At 47.5% G+C, this 13,885-nt stretch overlaps 1 long non-coding RNA gene across 1 annotated transcript; it reads right to left on the bottom strand.

Annotated features, from left to right (window-relative positions):
• Positions 1-924: 924 nt before the first annotated feature.
• LOC108502671 lies at positions 925-13,821 on the bottom strand. Its single transcript, XR_001876559.1, has 3 exons — positions 13,696-13,821; positions 5,228-5,322; positions 925-1,069 (listed from the first exon to the last, which is right to left on the bottom strand). It is a non-coding gene; the product is annotated as an uncharacterized LOC108502671 (long non-coding RNA).
• Between the last annotated feature and the right edge of the window lie 64 nt (positions 13,822-13,885).

Below are 13,885 nucleotides of genomic sequence, written 5' to 3'. Positions count from 1 at the left end.
AGAGATATCCTTTAATTAAATGGACACCTTTTGAGCAGCCAAAAAATCATTACCCCAGGCAGTGAGACTGCAGGAAAGCAGGAGTTATTACATGAGCAAAAACTAAGGCAAACAAACCATTCAGCAGACTGCAAACAGAAAATACCATTTAATAAAAGTGAAGGAGAAAGTAGTAGCAGTAATAATTAATTGTGTAGTAGCAGTACCTACAAACATGGCTAATGGACAAGAACCCAGAGGGGATTAGCTTTTCCCATGGCCCACTAGCTGTTAAAATGATTCTATCAACAAGATAGATGTGGACCTTAAACTGGCTGGAAACGAGGGAAGAGAAGGAAAATTTTGCAAAAAAATCAATCCATGCCTAACTGAGCTGTTGCCTGATTCCCTCAGGCAAAAATACTTCCAGAAGCATCCCCCATCAGGCTTCCTGCTGGGTTCAGTAGCAGAGGCACAGAGAGTCAACTCTGATCTTAGGTCTGAAGGGTTTCTCACAGCCCTGAACTTGATGAGGCCCCTGCAGCTGAGGGTTGCTGGACTCAGACAGCTGCCTTAGTAAACTGTACCCCTGGAGCCTGAGAAGCTGAATGCCTGGTGCACACACCAGCTTTCCCCTGGTCTGGGAAGAAGCACCTGATGTGGACCACGCCAAAAACACTGTCCCTGTTTCTCCACCCAGAATCCTTCCAGCTCCAAAGGCCATCAGGCTCAGATCAGCAGGTGCAGCAGTGTTTTGGGAGTGCTGTGACAGCAGACCTCAGGTCACACAGATGCTCCTCTTGTTCCCAGTCTCCCCTTGGCACAGGACTAAGCCAGCCCTAAGGCTGGGCACTTCATCCATGTCACTGCAGCTCCCAGTGCCCTGGGACCTGCTGAGTTACTGATCCACTTCAGGAAATTTGGGTGTTACCTGGAATGATGCCTCCTGAGAAGTCTGACCAGCTGTCTTCTTGTGCCCCTGTCTCCTTCCACGCTGAGGGCTGACTGAGGGAGCACAAAGGTGAGCTGCATTCTCAACAGAAACGCCAGGCCAAGGTTCAGAGAAAGGACTTCCCTTGGAAAAAATCTTCTGTGGAATGGAAGAATATGGAATGACACAGAGATTCTGGAGAGTCCTTGTCTGAGCCCACACTTTCCCTCAGACACTGTACAGTCTCCCAGAATATGCTTTTACTACTTGACACTGAGGCCTGTCAAGGAAAGGTTTCAAATCCCTCATGTGGCAACAGGGAGTGCAGACAGCAAAGTCAGACACATGAATAAACCAGCAAGAGCAGAGCTGCTCAGCCAGCACAGTGCCTCAGGCTGGTACCACTAAGATCCAGAGACTGGATCTCCACTTTCCCTGCAAAACCAAACACCAGCAGGAACCAACTGAAAAGATGAGAAGGCTGGAAAGCAGCTTTGCTGCTGGGGCTGTCACCGAAGTGCTGTGAGATCCAGGCTAAGTCATGGGGCAGCCCTTCAGTTCAGATTTCCCTCTGACCTCAAGTTCTAAAACTGCAAAAATATTACCTGAGGTAGGTTTTGCCTAAGCCATGTTCCTACAGAAAGAGTTTCAGTTGTAACGAACTCTGAGCTCCTGTAAAAATGAAATCAATACAGCTCCACTTAATCAAAAAAGTCCCAGACAGCTCTATTCTCAAATGGACCATGTAAAACCACACGGTGCCTCCAAAAATCAGCTTGTGCTGGGGGACAAAACCACCTCCGGGTCTTTGAAAGGCAGCTCCTGCACTCTGGCAGCAGTCCCATGGAAAGCACTGCAGTCACTGGCTGGTGTTTCAGGTACAATAAACAGCACAGTGAGCACCTGAACGTGCCTCTGGGTCTGAAACCTGGGTACAGTGCCAAAGCAAGAGGCTGGGTAACAAATGGAGGAAAAGCACAGTGCACTCATCTGACAGAGCAGGGCTGTCCCTGCGTCACCAACCAGGGCAGCAAATGAGCAAAAGAGCTGCTTGCTGTGATCCCTGAAGACACTGCTCCCCACTGCCCCTGCTCTCCCAAACGCCAGCTGCCTCTGCAGAGCCCTGAGAGATTGCTGGGATGCTTGTTGTTCCATGGCTAAATCCCATCCTCCTGCACTGGGGGCTTCAGAGGACAGGGGGAAGCAAATGCAGCAGAGGAAAAGACGTTCTGTTTCCTCATCACAAATCAAATAGCGTGACTGACATCAAAAGACAAGCACACAGACGGAGCGAGCAGAGCATGGAGTGGGGCAGGGGGAAGAGCCTGGTTGCTGTGAAACAGAGAAAAAAATAATCTTGCCAGGGGAAAAATAGGAGGCAGGGAAAGCTCCTGCAATGGGGCAAGACACTTTCATCAGTTAGGGCAGGCTTTCCTCCTTCCCACGCTGTCTGCTGCCACCTCATTGCTCTATATTCTGTTTGCAAAGACAGACTCCAGCTGCTACAGTGCTGTGGAACATTTCTCCAGCAGGGAAAAAACCACTAGCCTTGGCCTCTTTACCCTGCACAGACTGACTTCCAAAGGACAGCCAATGCAACTCCACAACGTCATCCTCATCTGAAACCTCTCAGATCTGAGCTCAGATTTTCCAGGGAGATCAACAGAAACTCTGCAGTAAAGATGCTGGTTGACAGTTTTGCTCCTCTGGCATGACCAGAGCTCTCAAAAGCAAGGGTGACCACCATCACCTGTGTGGGACTGGCCTCAGGCTGGGAAACATGACCTCTCCAGGAGCACCACAGAGCTCACACAATTTATACATCGTGTGTGTACATACTGAAAATGATGGATAGGTTCTGTTCAACTGCACAGCTGCAGGATCCATCAGCACATCATTTTCACCTCTGCCAGCCCATCTCAACCACTGCATGGATAGATGTGTATTTATGCACATGACTGTACAAATGCCAGGGCAAATCCCTGCACTGCACACACTCATTCCCTTGGGAAGAGAGCATGACACAAGTAAGAGATGCTGAACACACGACTCTGTTTCCTCCTGGAAAAAACTCCCACTCTGCCATGGGGAAGGCAGCACAAGAACTGCCCAGGTCAGACTCTTTTCCTCTGTCCCCCCAGTGCCAGTGGCCTGGCTCTCAGGAAATGAAGGAGCTCACACAGCTACTGTCTCGCTCCCACCCACACCCTTGGTAGCTGCACTACGTCTGCTGGGCTGGCTCCAAGTCTGTGACTTCACTGGAGCAGCTGCTTGTGCTGGGAAGAGGATTTAGTTACAATTCAGATGCAGCTACAGCCAAAGCTATGAAATAGTGCTGTCTTCTCTCCAAGCAGAGATGCTCTGCACGTTCCAGGCACAGCCAACACATTTTCCCTGGGTAAACCTGCCTCCAAAAAGCCAAGAGGGACAAAGGGGGTGGATGAATCACATGTCCAGCATGTATCTCTTGTCCAACATGAGGTCTCAAAGCAGGGAAGGAAAGTGAGAAGAAAGAAAAATATGACACATCTCTGTACCAAAGGCCAGCCAAGGATAAGCCCATCAGGAACTCCCAGCTGTGAACAGAGTGAGGGTAATGAAAAGCCTCCCTTGAACCTGTTGTAGCCTCATTCAGCAAGCAGCTTGGCCCTGCAGAGCAATTAGGAGACTTTTCAGCTCCCAGAACATCCACCCAGGAACCACAGTCTCATTTAGAGAGTGGTTTGGGGTTACACACCTGCCAGGATGACTGGAAGGCCTGGAAAGTCACTTGCCAGCTTGGAAACAGTTCTTAGCACGTGCATTCCCTCCAGCACAGTTTCCAGCAAGAGGATCCACTTGAACAGTAGCTTCTCTCCAAACCCATTCACTGTCAGTTCAGAACTGCAAAGCAAGTTTGGCAGAACCATATCCATCTCCTGCTGGAGTTCCCATGTAATCCTCCACTCTTATATCCTCTGTTAAACAAGGCTTAAACCTTTCCCTGTCTGCAGAACCAGACCTTGCAGAGCACAGCAACCACCACTACATCGGGACGAAACCCTGGGTTTTCAAAAAAGGAGAACCTGGACCTCATCTTCCACCCCAAACCACAGCACACAAGGTGCTCTCAGCTGAGAGCACAAGGTCTGCCTTTGGAAGTCAGAGCTTGGCTGCTTGTCTCTATTTCCACCTCCCTTCCATTTGCTCCTTCTTTCGCGACTGCTCTTCCTCTACATGTATGTGCATTAATTAACACCATGAAGAACTGTACTCTCCTCCCAAATGGACAACTTGCTGAGACTGCAGGAGACAGTAAATTCCTGAGGCTCCCTCTCTGCTCAGGACGAGGGAGAAGCTGAGAAATGTGCTGAAAAATAGGCTTGAACAGCACCAGGACTGGCAAATTCATTAAACCCACTTGCAACAGGCTTCTCTGCAATTGTCCATAACCTGAATTTTTTTGTAACAAATAGGCTATTACCTCGCTAATCTAGACAAACAGTAAAGCCAGCCCAAAGCATTCCCAAAATAAGAGCTACTGCTCAGACATTAAAGAGTTGGTGTGATACACTGGAATGGACAAATCTTCCCTCTGGCTAAATCCCTCACTGAATACACACAACCTCATTCCTGCCTTGGAGAAAATAGATTGAAGGCGTGTTAGAGCCAACAGTCCCATCAATCAGAACCTGGATATTAAAATGCCTGTAGCACTCCAGGAGTAAGAAACAAACCTACCAAGCAACCAGCTGAGCCAAACTTTTGCTGACCACTTCAAAGAAAAAAAAATTGCTTTTCTCAACTACTTCAAATTGCTCCCCCTTCAAAGAAGTCTGGGATCTCTGACTGTTCTCTCTTTGGAGGAGAAATTAGGGATACCTTCTAGGTACTAGGTACCTTCTTGAGGTTTTCTAGAAGTAACAAAGACTGGCTTTGTCAATCTTATTTTTAAAGCAGAAATGTCAAATCTATTCTTGCAGAAAAGAACTGGAAGTGTTCAAACCAAACCACTGTCTTTCAGTCAAGATGTAAGCTCATTTTCCACAAAATTCCACCCTGAAGCTCTTGTTTCTCGCCCTAGAGGGGAAAAACAAAACCCCAAGCCTATCAAAATGCAGGGCAAGAGTGGTACCCTGAATGAACATTTTACTCCTCAGCTTCTCTGGTTGACTTTGCTTCCCTCACAGAAATCTTCATAAAGCCATAACCTCCAAAACACCATTTGATCCTGTGTCCCTTTGTTTTGGGCCATGTCAAGCACCTGGATTTGAGGTGAGAGTGCTATTGTTTCACAGAGAAATTTAATTCTGTCTTTTAAATGAGTGAGACACTTACCTGGCTTCCTTCTCCTCACTTTTCAGCATTATGAAATCCACAGTGCCAAAGCTTCGCCAGAAGTTCATGACTAAAGCTTGAACAATAGAGGGAATCTGCAAAAAGAAAACAAGAGCTTTTAAATAGAGTTTTCAACAAAACCCAATTAAGCAGAAGCCTCACAAAGGAGAGGTGAGCTCGTGCCAACACAGCACTGTATTCTGACTCAGAAAAATCTGCAATTCAGAGATAGGCAGAGCTATAACCTGGCTGCACAAAACCCAATGCTCAGGTGTTGGCACTCAAATACTGCCTGGATTAAGGAGTTACCTGACTGCTTGCACACAGGTGATTACAAATGTGACTCTTTCACACCTGTTGGACACATTGCCACCTGTTTGTATTTACTACCAGCAGGTCCACCACTTGTTGAGCCTCAAAGCTGTGTGCAGAAAAAGCCTACTGGAAACTGCTGACGTGCCCTGGAGGCACTGGGCCTGCTGGCAAGCAAAGGGAGACTTGGCATATTCATGTAGCCCTCTAATTTAAAATTAGGCACAGAGTCTATGAAAGTATGTCCTAAATTGACCCAGCCATAGTAACTGCCAGTGACTTCCACCAGCCATCAGCTTCAGGATCTTACTTTGCCCCAGCAACGCTCAGCTCCACTGGAAAGGCAAACAAAATGATTTGGCTACATGCAGAGTTAATTTTGTACAAGGATACAAAATGGATCTAACCCCGTTCCAGCCTGCATGGCAACGCCCTCAGCTAAGATCTGAGCCCCCTTAGCTAACAGTTAAAACTAAAGGAAGAAACTCTGGGGGGGTCAAAGTGAAGATATTTCGATACACCTGTGTGGGGCAGGCAAAAGGGAAACAGCCTTGCTATGGCATGTGTTCATCTGACGTGGTAAGAGCAATACAGAGCCAGCAAATTAAAAGATCATCACATGTAATTTAAATGTTTGGCTGGAATCCCCCGAGGCCCAGTGGGAAGAATCTCCGAGGAAAGGAAGATGCTTTGTTTGATGTATGTTAGCAAGGAGGGAACTGAGCCAGAGTGCTCACACAGCTGGGGGAATTGCTCTTGCTGAAGTCAGATTACTCCAACTTGTCTGTTGGCCTGTGCTCAGCAGCCCTGTAATGACCCAGAATTGCAGCTGACAGATTGGTGCTGAGTTTCTTTCGCTGAGGCTCCTGTGTGTGGATGAGCCATTACTCTTTCAATTTTGGGCTCTGATGCCTGTTAACATACATTAGGCTTTTCCATATGGTGCATCTTAGCCTGGTGTCCAGGGCAGCTGCCTGGGCCTCTGTCCCCACCCCCATGCTCAGGCCCTGGCTAATGAAAATGGATGATGGCCCCAGCTCGGTAATGGGACACAGATGGACCAAATGGTTTTTCGCTTTGAAACATATTTTCATTTAAGAAAGTCTCCAAAGACTGTGAGCTTTTTATTCTTGTATCACTGTAATATTCCCCCCTAATACACTGCAATCTTCAGACAGGTGAGGAATTCAAGGATGCCAACTTTCAGTTTAGCTGGATCTGCAAGTCTACACACCAGTGCCCTGTTCTGCTGATGGTCTTGACATGTTCTCACTTTCCTCCTCTCCCATCTCACCTCTTCTGCTCATACTGAAAGATCTGTAGCATGAGAAGCAGCATTTTTTGGGGCAGATCTGTTAAAAGAAGGTCTGACAGGCTGCTGAACCAGCCTCAGCTGAAGGACTGCACTGCCTCTTACAACACAGATAATAATAATAAATTAAACAACTGCTTTATTATTATGAGAGCCTTGTGCAGACACAGCAGAAGCCTCCACAGCCACATGTGAGAACACATGACTGAGGGTACTGTGCAATGTGCACGGAATCAGGGGTCACTTTCCAGTAGGACTCTCCATTCTTCATCTCTGCCCTGGGAAGTTCAAGGGCTCATGAAGCCGCCTTCAACTTTCCGAAGTGTTCCTTGTTATTTATGGTTTCTGCCCTCGTGCTAAGCCTCTTCAAATAATTTGGAAATAATCCCCTTAATGCAAGGGCAGCGTTTGCCCATGACATCTCATTTACCAGGCAGTCCATCTTCCCAGAGAGGTGAAGCCTAGTTAAGTGTTTCTGAGGGACAGGGCAAGTGTCTGTATGTGTATGTGTGAAAATGGGATGGGACTCAGGAAAACAATTCTCCTTGAGTCTCTCAGCCCTCATTACAATTCCTCCTTTCAGTGCCAGCTCTGATTTATGGGCTGCCATTCAGAGGCTGTGAAGCCCTGCAGCCAGAGCTGACCAGCTGTCAGAGCAGGGCTTACAGAACAGGGAACATATTAACCTGTCTCTGTGCCTGCCCAGATCCCACAGCTGACACTGGAGCTGACAACGAGGGGCTGTGCCTGGCACATCACCCTGAGCATTGCTGGGGGCTATGACTGCTCAGAGGGGCACACACCCAGAACCAGGGGCAGAACTGGGACATAGCCACATCTTGTGCCCCAAGAGAGAGACTTCCTGGACTGTGGTCCCTACCCTCCTGCTTGCTTCCCATTTTTATTCTGGAATGGAGCAAAAAGCCACCAGTGGCATTTCTTCTCCGTTGTTCTGCTTCTAGCCCTCTCTGTCCCATGGAATGACCAGCTGCCTTCCAGCACTGGACAGGGTTCAGTTATCCTTTAGGAAGAGCAATCAAAAGGCACTTTCCAGCCCACTGGCTCCCAGCAGTGGGTAAATTCATCAGTTCAGGGACGAAGATGAGCACTCTTTGTGAGCCAGCATTTCAGAGCACAAGGCCTGCTGTTTGCTCCCCACAGCTCTGGGCTCCTAAAGTGTAAATCCAGCTTTTTAGGCAGCTGCAGCTCCCTGTGTGTACACCTGCACCTCAGCTCCTGGCAGGGCACCTCTCACCATGGGACTGATTGGACTGACTGGATTGGCAGCACGTGGCCAGGGACAGAGCTCTCAGGAGCAAAGAAAAGGCTTCCATGGAGACATATCCTGACCTCTGGGTTTCACTCTGAGCAAGAGGCTCCCTGCACAGAGCCTTGTCCTGACTGGAAGAATTAAAAGCTCTGTGTAAAATGTTATGTCTCCCTTTCTCTATTATATAGAAATACTCTTCCTTTCTCTACTAATTAAGCTGCTGCCCATGTCCGGTTCATTAACTAATGCAGACCAATATACCCAGTGCTAGCTGGATAATCTGCTCTTGTTCAAATACATAAACAAAGTCACACTGAAAACAACCAGATCTGAAGACTCTCCCCTCTATCCAACAGTGACCAAATGTGCCTTAAGTGATGGACTCTAAAACCATCATCTGAGGGACCAAACATCTCCTGGACAATTTCCGGAATGTGCAAGCCAGGAGTGGGCAGCTTTCCACAGCCATAAATCATTGGCTTCTTCAATGGCTGTCAAGAAGAGACTAAAACACACCAGCCAAGCACAGCCTAGTAAAACTGAAGACATTTTTAACAGTAGAGTTTCCTAACCAGCAGCCTTACAATAGGAAGTAGGTCTGACCTCAAGCCAAATTCAACAAGGTCCCAGCTGTAAAGATTGCTTGTAATTTATTTTTTGTTTTACACTAAACGTTAATTGGTTTAAAACAAGAGTCCTCCAGGTCCCAAAGGTACTGCTAGAACAGAAATTCCTCATTCCCAGCTGAATGCCCTGAGCCCAGGGAAACAGTATGCTCTCTCCTCTGGCACAGCTTATTCCCCTGTGCACTCTGTCCTTCTAGACAACAAGCCTCATCCAGCCCAGCCAACCACTCAGGGCTGAGACACTCTCTGGGGAGGTGGAAGACATGGATTTGAATCGTTCACGTTTCCTTCACCTCCCAGATGCTTCCTCTGAGACTTTCTATGAGCCCTACATAATGTTAACAAGTGGGAAGCAGACATGCTGGAAGGTTTGAATCTGGATTCAAACAGCTCTCTCCAAAGCTCCTATCTTAAGGGGCTGAAATGCTGGCTTTTCTCTCCAAAGCTCCTGTCTTAAGGGACTGAAATGCTGGCTTTTTTTCATCTGGCACCTCCCTCCCCTGTCTGCAAAATGAAATACAAATCTGAAAGTGAGAGCTCAGTCAGCTCCAGAGGTGCTGGACTCAGCAAAGGGGAACACATGGATCAGACATGCCTGTTACAAGAAGGCTCCCAGGCTCAGCACAGGTAGCTCCTGCTCTCCCTTTGCATGGGTACAGCTGTTCCTCAGGCTCTGGGATACAGGCTGGCAGCTCCTACAGCCTCTGCTTGTATTCCCAGGCTTCTGCAAGGGCTTACTCACAGCAGCTGATCAACAGCAGTGAGCTGTTCTCCATTAGCTCCTGTCTCACTTACATGACACAGGTCCCCTGACTCTCAAATATTCCCTGTTCTAAAGGCTGAGAGATTATTATGGAATAAAAAGCAACTTTACCCACAATAGATATTCTGCAGTAATGCTCTGCAAGAATCTTTATCCTGAAGGTTCTCCCCATGCTGACAGGTCCCAGTTTGCTGTGTGTCTCTGGATAACTGATTTTTACCTCCCTGCACTTCATCTACTGCCTTAGTCGTAACTCTGACCATAATTCCTTCTGAATCCCTGAGGAAAAGCTACATCTCTTAAATCCTTGTTGATGCAGTAGAGAGCACCTTCCGATTTCCCATCTCACAGCACACAGACCTTTACACCACAGTGTCACCAAAAAGCACAACACATAACACCCTGCCTGTCCTTCTGACCTAGCCTACAAAAACTGCAGTGCTCCAGCAACTCCTCCTCAATCCCTGGAATCTTCCTCTCAAATCCCTGCAAGTTCCTTCAGGGTTCAGCAAAGACAGGAAAAATCCACTCTGCCAGACATCCTCCCAGCTCACCAAGTCACTTGTACTCAGGATTTCCTGTGTTGCACATTCTTACATGAAGCTACGGCGCGAATGAATGGTCAAGGTAACAGAAACTTTCACCGAGCAGTTTTCATGGAATATAAAAGGCATTTACAGCCTGCTGCTGCTGAGGGCTTTGTGAAAGCAGGAGCTCAGAGAAATTTTCAAAGCCCACTTCACAGGTAAGAGAGGCTTTCAGAGCTCAGAGAACAAGGTCACTGAACTAACTATTTACAGAGAGTAACAAGGAGGGAACAAATGCCTTATTTGACCACCTGTGTTATTCTTCCACTCAACAAAATCCCACGTGGAAGGAAGGTCAGCAGAGCCATGGGCAGGGGTAAATGTGGCATCATAGTTAAAACAAGATACAAAGCAATGTCTCTTAGATCACCAAGATCAAGACATAAGGCAAATCTCCCAGACCAAACCACCAGGAAAGATAAATAAAAGTAGCACTTCTGTGTCACAGGAATGTTGTAAAGTTCGTTGTTATCTAAACCACCAGCTTCTCAGATGGATGTTGTCAAAAACAAGCATCCCATAGGAACACATTCTGTGAGCCACTACATTAATCTATGACCAAGAGCAAGAGCAGAATTCCCTCTACACTGGAAAAAAAATTCCCCTTTAGTGCAAACTCAGTTACTCTTCCCCAGTTTGCATCTAACTGCTCATATGCCATCGACCTCAGAAACAGATTTTCTTTTAAATAAATGGGCTGACTGCTTTTCAAACACACGTTCAGTGTTTCTGAGCAGAGCCAAATATAATAACAACATAAGACAAAAGACACCCTGTGCAGCCTTATGCCTCATTCTCCCTGCAGTACCAGGTTTAACTTCAATTTTCTGTAGCTGTAATCAATGCCAAAGGTGCCTCGCAGGCCACGCGTTGCTTGAGACTGACAGGCACAGGACCACCAGACAGGCAGCTCCCACTAAATTTAACTCCATTTGTGGCTACCTGCAGACTGACAGGATCTTTGTAAGTCTGGTCAGATTGCAACCCTCTCCTTCGTCTGAAGCTGAAAACGCACACGGTGTATTAAAGCGAGATCTTCACCATAAAAGCACGTACAAACAAGTCACCATGGAGGGTACTAAATTTCAAATAAACACCTTCCTAGTTCCTCTGTCATCCACATATCTGTCCACATATGCATGTGCTTTGATCTCTGAGCAAATGAGATTTACTCTGTTCTCACCAAGGTATAAGCTACTTGGACTATTTCACATATACCAAGGAATAGGATATGCAGCCACAGAGTCACCACTGGGTACTGAATATGCTGTAGGTTCACAGCTGAACTTGTCCCCATGATAATTTATTCACTTGTGTGCAGTCGATGTGTAAGGATGAGCTACCTCGAGGTTAAAAACATTAAAAAAAAAATAAATACAGTGAATACCACTGGACTAGTTGGATTAGGTGAGGTCAGCACTGTGTGTGCTAGCTGACTTTAAAAGTTTGCCTTCTGACATCTTTTTTACTTTTTAATGTGTCTTTTTCACTTGCTCATACAGACACACATTATTCTGAGCTGTGACAAGACTTTAAAGTACATCAGCTACCGCATCTATAAGAGAAATAGCCTGCTCTCACTGCCGTCTACTTGACATATGCCCTTAGAAGGCTCACAATTTGTTTGTGAAAATGCAAACAGAAAATGGCCAGATATGACACATATTTATTAAGCTCCTCCCAGCGAAGCTGATTTCTCCCGCCACACTCCCTAACACAAGTAATTGGGCAGGACCTCACATTGCTTCAGCCTGAGCACGTGGACTTACCAGAGAAACTGCCCTGTCCAATCCAAGTCAAACACTGATTTCAGCTGATGAAAGGAAGGAGCTGTGCTGGCCCCTGTCCACAGCACGTGCGCTGGCGACTCACACTTCCCCTTGGTGCTCAGCCAGCGCCTCAGCCTGCCTTAGCAGGAACCATCTGCGGGGATGAAAGAGCACCTCAACTTCCAAATTTACTTCCAGCCTTGAGAGCAGCCAGACTCCTCTCTCCTCCAGGAACCACTAAATAACACAGCACACGGCTTCCTGAACAGGCAGGCTCTGCCAGGGGCAATCCCTGTGTCCATGTGCTCTGGGGTTTCTCGTTTTCGCTACACGTTGTCTGGAGCATTCTGATCACAGACCAGTTTTAATGGTGGATAATAAGGCAATTCCTATGAGAACACTTCTAAGGTGTTTGCATCCCGGTTGGTCACATACTGCTACACAGGTCTTAGTAATAGTAATGGTTATAATTAGCTCTTACAGAGCACTTGCCTCTTTTTATAATTTTTCCTAAGATACGTAGATGTAGAGAGCTTTCACCTCATTTTAAGGACAGGGAAACTGAGGTATTGAAAGGGAGGTTATGATGAAATGTAAATGCCAGCAGTAACATGAGGCACAGAACCAGGTCTCCTCCATCCTAGCTGGGTGCTTCAGGCAACACAGCTGGGAAGCTCCATATCCCATTACCCATATACCGAGTCACCGAGTTCCCCCAGCAAGGATCTTATTTTTCATTATGGAGTGAAAAATAAAACAAGCCACAGGACTCTAACTCCTCCTGCAAGCCAGAGACAACACGGCCAGAAATTTCTGTGGCAAACGACACAGTGCAAATGCAGTGTGAGGAGAGTGGCAGCAGCCAGCCCGTGGAGGTGCTGGTGTGGTATCACTCATTACTGGGAGAGAGGGGCAGCGTTACCTCAGCTGTCAGAAAACAGGCTGGCTGCTGATTAATCCAAAACGCTGCTGTTGAGATGAGCGACCTCGTGGTCACCGGCGTCCTCAAACAAAATGTAAAGGCTCAAAAGGAAGGCATTACAAAGATCTACCTTGAGTTCTCATCAGGTCTTGGGGACGGGCTCAGTAACGCTTAAGTCTATTATTTTGTGTGGCCATTGCCAGCAATATAAGAGATCTCTGAAATTCAACTTGTTAATACTAAGGATTAAAGCAGACAGGGCAACTGAATTTCATACCTTTTTTTTTTTTTTGCCAGCATATGAGATCAAGGACTCAGCAGTCTTCTATAGAGGGAAATACCTGTGAACTCAAACATGCCTACTGTCCACCGCTCTCCACTACCTGTCAGTTCTAAAAATAAGGTTCAAGAAGCTCCTCAGCAAGCCCAAAGGAATAAAACTACAGGCCCTGCTAAATAGCACCCAAGAAGGTAAGAAAGAGAACCCAGGTGGTTTTTGATTGTTTTTAAGCAAGATGAGAAGACACGGAGAAACCTTAAGAGAACCAGAGCAGAGTCAGAGCTGTTTGACCTGGGATCGCAGCCCCTTGATTTCATTATTTCAGCCTGAAAGCACCCCAGGAACTGCTCTGGCAAACCAGAACTGGGCCAGGCTCTGGGCATGTCTCCCCCTCCACAGCACCCCCAGGCACTGCCCCTGCACCCCACACCTGCACAGCACTGTCTGGGTGCTTCACCCAGCCATCCCCAGTCACAGACAGCATGGGAAGGAGCACAGGGAGCTACAGTGGGACCAAACCAGTCTCTCTCCATCATGGCATGGCACCTTATCCTGACCAGGGTTGGCACTGAGGAACCTCCCCACGGGGAACAGCCGTGGCTGCCCAGCACCTCACCGCACACTCACCTGGTCCCTCAGAGGCTGAGGGGCAGCTGCAACAGCTTTATCGATGGCTGTGACCCTGCTCCCGCTGAGAGGCTCCTCTGTCCTCACAGCTCTGAAGCCCCTTCCCAAAATGGCCACCCACGAACCGCCCACATGGCTGACCCACAAAATGGCCGCTGCCCCCCACAGCCACCCCACAAAATGGCCGCCA

The sequence above is a fragment of the Lepidothrix coronata genome, unplaced genomic scaffold (genome assembly GCF_001604755.1).
Source record: "Lepidothrix coronata isolate B3197 unplaced genomic scaffold, Lepidothrix_coronata-1.0 Scaffold122, whole genome shotgun sequence".
NCBI lineage: Eukaryota > Metazoa > Chordata > Aves > Passeriformes > Pipridae > Lepidothrix > Lepidothrix coronata.
This window is presented reverse-complemented; position numbering and strand designations above follow the sequence as displayed.